Source organism: Bubalus kerabau, chromosome 9 (genome assembly GCF_029407905.1).
Source record: "Bubalus kerabau isolate K-KA32 ecotype Philippines breed swamp buffalo chromosome 9, PCC_UOA_SB_1v2, whole genome shotgun sequence".
NCBI lineage: Eukaryota > Metazoa > Chordata > Mammalia > Artiodactyla > Bovidae > Bubalus > Bubalus kerabau.
In genome coordinates this window covers 81,337,908-81,342,116 of record NC_073632.1, presented here as the reverse complement: position 1 = coordinate 81,342,116, position 4,209 = coordinate 81,337,908, and the positions used below count along the sequence as shown (strand labels likewise).

The 4,209-nt window shown below is 38.9% G+C and overlaps 1 non-coding gene across 1 annotated transcript; it reads left to right on the top strand.

The window, feature by feature from the left end:
* Positions 1-3,563: 3,563 nt before the first annotated feature.
* TRNAE-CUC (transfer RNA glutamic acid (anticodon CUC)) lies at positions 3,564-3,637 on the top strand. Its single transcript has one exon. It is a non-coding gene; the product is annotated as a tRNA-Glu (tRNA).
* Positions 3,638-4,209: the final 572 nt, after the last annotated feature.

The window sequence follows — 4,209 nt, the reverse complement described above, 5'->3', positions numbered from 1 at the left end:
ATATATATCAAATTATGTATAGTTTTGAACTCTGTCTTACCTGAGAAGTTCCATAAATATTTGTTGAATGAGTGACTTAGATTATTGGTGAATGTCTCATACCTGTTGTTTTTTATCCTCTCTGACTTGTATATTTAATGCCCCTGTTTTCCCACTCATTGTCATTTGGTGGAGTTTCCTGGTGGAGAGTCATTAATTCATGTCTTCAGCACACTATATTTAACCAGAACACATGTTTCTATTGTCTTTTTATTCTGGAAGATTTGAAACAGGGGAGGGAAATGGGTTTGGGATGATCTGAGTAAAGCCAAGTGGCTACTACCTTACATAATAACTATTTTTACGCTGTGCTTCAGGCTGTTCATCAGTCAGTGCTCGCACTGACTCAGAAACTGTCCAACGAAGGGAAGGCAAGAGAGTCTTCCTTTTGTTAGGTCCTTGGGACCATTAAGAAATAGGTGAATGTCAACATAGTTTTGGAAGTTTTGGCCACAGCAATCAGAGCAGAAAAAGAAATAAAAGGAATCCAAATTGGAAAAGAAGTAAAACTCTCACTATTTGCAGATGACATGATCCTCTACATAGAAAACCCTAAAGACTCCACCAGAAAATTACTAGAACTAATCAATGACTATAGTAAAGTTGCAGGATATAAAATCAACACACAGAAATCCCTTGCATTCCTATACACTAATAATGAGAAAACAGAAAGAGAAATTAAGAAAACAATTCCATTCACCATTGCAACGGAAAGAATAAAATACTTAGGAATATATCTACCTAAAGAAACTAAAGACCTATATATAGAAAACTATAAAACACTGGTGAAAGAAATCAAAGAGGACACTAATAGATGGAGAAATATACCATGTTCATGGATTGGAAGAATCAATATAGTGAAAATGAGTATACTACCCAAAGCAATTTATAGATTCAATGCAATCCCTATCAAGCTACCAACGGTATTCTTCACAGAACTAAAACAAATAATTTCCCAATTTGTATGGAAATACAAAAAACCTAGGATAGCCAAAGCTATCTTGAGAAAGAAGAATGGAACTGGAGGAATCAACCTACCTGACTTCAGGCTCTACTACAAAGCCACAGTTATCAAGACAGTATGGTACTGGCACAAAGACAGAAATATAGATCAATGGAACAAAATAGAAAGCCCAGAGATAAATCCACGCACATATGGACACCTTATCTTTGACAAAGGAGGCAAGAATATACAATGGATTAAAGACAATCTCTTTAACAAGTGGTGCTGGGAAATCTGGTCAACCACTTGTAAAAGCATGAAACTAGAACACTTTCTAACACCATACACAAAAATAAACTCAAAATGGATTAAAGATCTCAACGTAAGACCAGAAACTATAAAACTCCTAGAGGAGAACATAGGCAAAACACTCTCTGACATACATCACAGCAGGATCCTCTATGACCCACCTCCCAGAATATTGGAAATAAAAGCAAAAATAAACAAATGGGACCTAATTAAACTTAAATGCTTCTGCACATCAAAGGAAACTATTAGCAAGGTGAAAAGGCAGCCTTCAGAATGGGAGAAAATAATAGCAAATGAAGCAACTGACAAACAACTAATCTCAAAAATATACAAGCAACTCCTACAGCTCAACTCCAGAAAAATAAATGACCCAATCAAAAAATGGGCCAAAGAACTAAATAGACATTTCTCCAAAGAAGACATACAGATGGCTAACAAACACATGAAAAGATGCTCAACATCACTCATTATCAGAGAAATGCAAATCAAAACCACTATGAGGTACCATTTCACGCTAGTCAGAATGGCTGCAATCCAAAAGTCTACAAGCAATAAATGCTGGAGAGGGTGCAGAGAAAAAGGAACCCTCTTACACTGTTGGTGGGAATGCAAACTAGTACAGCCACTATGGAGAACAGTGTGGAGATTCCTTAAAAAACTGAAAATAGAACTGCCTTATGATCCAGCAATCCCACTGCTGGGCATACACACTGAGGAAACCAGAAGGGAAAGAGACACGTGTACCCCAATGTTCATCGCAGCACTGTTTATAATAGCCAGGACATGGATGCAACCTAGATGTCCATCAGCAGATGAATGGATAAGAAAGCAGTGGTACATATACACAATGGAGTACTACTCAGCCATTAAAAAGAACACATTTGAATCAGTTCTAATGAGGTGGATGAAACTGGAGCCTATTATACAGAGTGAAGTAAGCCAGAAAGAAAAACACTAATACAGTATACTAATGCATATATATGGAATTTAGAAAGATGGTAACAATAACCCTGTGTATGAGACAGCAAAAGAGACATTGATGTATAGAACAGTCTTATGGACTCTGTTGGAGAGGGAGAGGGTGGGAAGATTTGGGAGAATGGCATTGAAACATGTGTAATATCATGTATGAAATGAGTTGCCAGTCCAGGTTCAATGCACGATACTGGATGCTTGGGGCTGGTGCACTGGGACGACCCAGAGGGATGGTATGGGGAGGGAGGAGGGAGGAGGGTTCAGGATGGGGAGCACATGTATACCTGGGGCGGATTCGTTTTGATGTTTGGCAAAACTAATACAGTGTTTCAGGTTTAAAAAAAAAAGAAAGAAATAGGTGAATGAATTTACATTCTTTAGGTAAGTGAAAAAAGTCTTAGCTCTGTCCTTAACATCCGCTCCTAGAAACAGGTTAAAGGTGATTCATTAACTTTTAGATTCAATTCAGAGGATGTTTTCTAGCAGGAAAGCCTAACAATTCTATCCTAAGTGCTCCAGAGTCTTTGGGTTACTAAAGCATTCTTTGAATTGTATTTGTCTTTGATCTGAGGACCTCTGTGTGCTTTGTAACTATATACAGGATTAAATACTTCCTCCATTTATATAGAAATCCCAAAGCACAGAGGTGTAAAGTGATTTGAAAAAGAATTTTCGGTAACTTGATTGGAGACTGGTTTAGAACCAGGGGCTTCTGGATTAAAATAGTGTTGTTGTTTTGTTTTGTTAATATGCTAAACTTCTTGAGCTGTAAAATCCCTTTTGATAGATTATGTGCAATAGAATCATATTATTAAAGAGATTCAGATACACTGTGTATAAAATTATGCTTTCCTACATGTTGTAAAAATCAAACAAAAGATAGCTCTTGAAGGCCAAAGTTAGCCTTAATTAACAGTATCTATCACATAGTAATTCTCCAGATTTCAGAAACTCTTATAGTTATGGGCTTAGTATTTTTCTAATATTCTATAGACCAGTGGGCATCTTAATGAAGAATTATGGATTCCACTGGAATTGAAAGCTATGGGGAGGGTTAGAAGGAAAGCACAGGTTTGGGGGAGTAGAAGGCTTTTCCTAAGGTGGGGTTTTTAGTGTGAACCCCTCAGACTACCTGCCTTAGAATCATCTGGAAGCTTGTTGAAATATTTCTAGGCCTACACCTCACTCATGAATCAGAATCCCTTTGGGTGAGGTCAAGAATCTTAATTTTAAATAAGTTCTCAGTGTGTTTCTGAAACCTCCAGTTTGAAAACCACTGGATTGCAAGAATAGGGAATCCTCTGGTGGTCCAGTAGTTAGGACTCAGCACTCTCACTGCTGAGGACCCGGGTTCAATCCCTGGTTGGGGAACTAAGGATCCTGTAAAGTGTGTGGTGGGACATAAATAAATAAACTTAAAAAAAAAAGAATATGTTCTAGATTAAAGAGTGTAATAAAAGAATTGTAAAAGTGAACTGAAGACGCCCTCAAGAGAATATTGGCAGGATTCCTTAAAGGGCAAAAATCTCGGGCAAGTCAAGGATTATGTCTTATTTTTAAAAGTCACTTGGGGACTTTGCTGGTGGTCCAGTGGCTGGGACTCCACACTCCCAATGCAGGGGGACCCAGTTTGATCCCTGGTCAGGGAACTAGCGGAGAAGGCAATGGCACCCACTCCAGTACTCTTGCCTGGAAAAATCCCATGGACGGAGGAGCCTGGTAGGCTGCAGTCCATGGAGTTGCTAGGAGTTGGACACAACTGAGCGACTTCACTTTCACTTTTCACTTTCATGCATTGGAGAAAGAAATGGTAATCCACTCCAGTATTCTTGCCTAGAGAATCCCAGGGACGGCAGAGCCTGGTGGGCTGCCGTCTATGGGGTCGCACAGAGTCGGACACGACTGAAGTGACTTAGCAGCAGCAGCAGCAGGGAACTAGATCC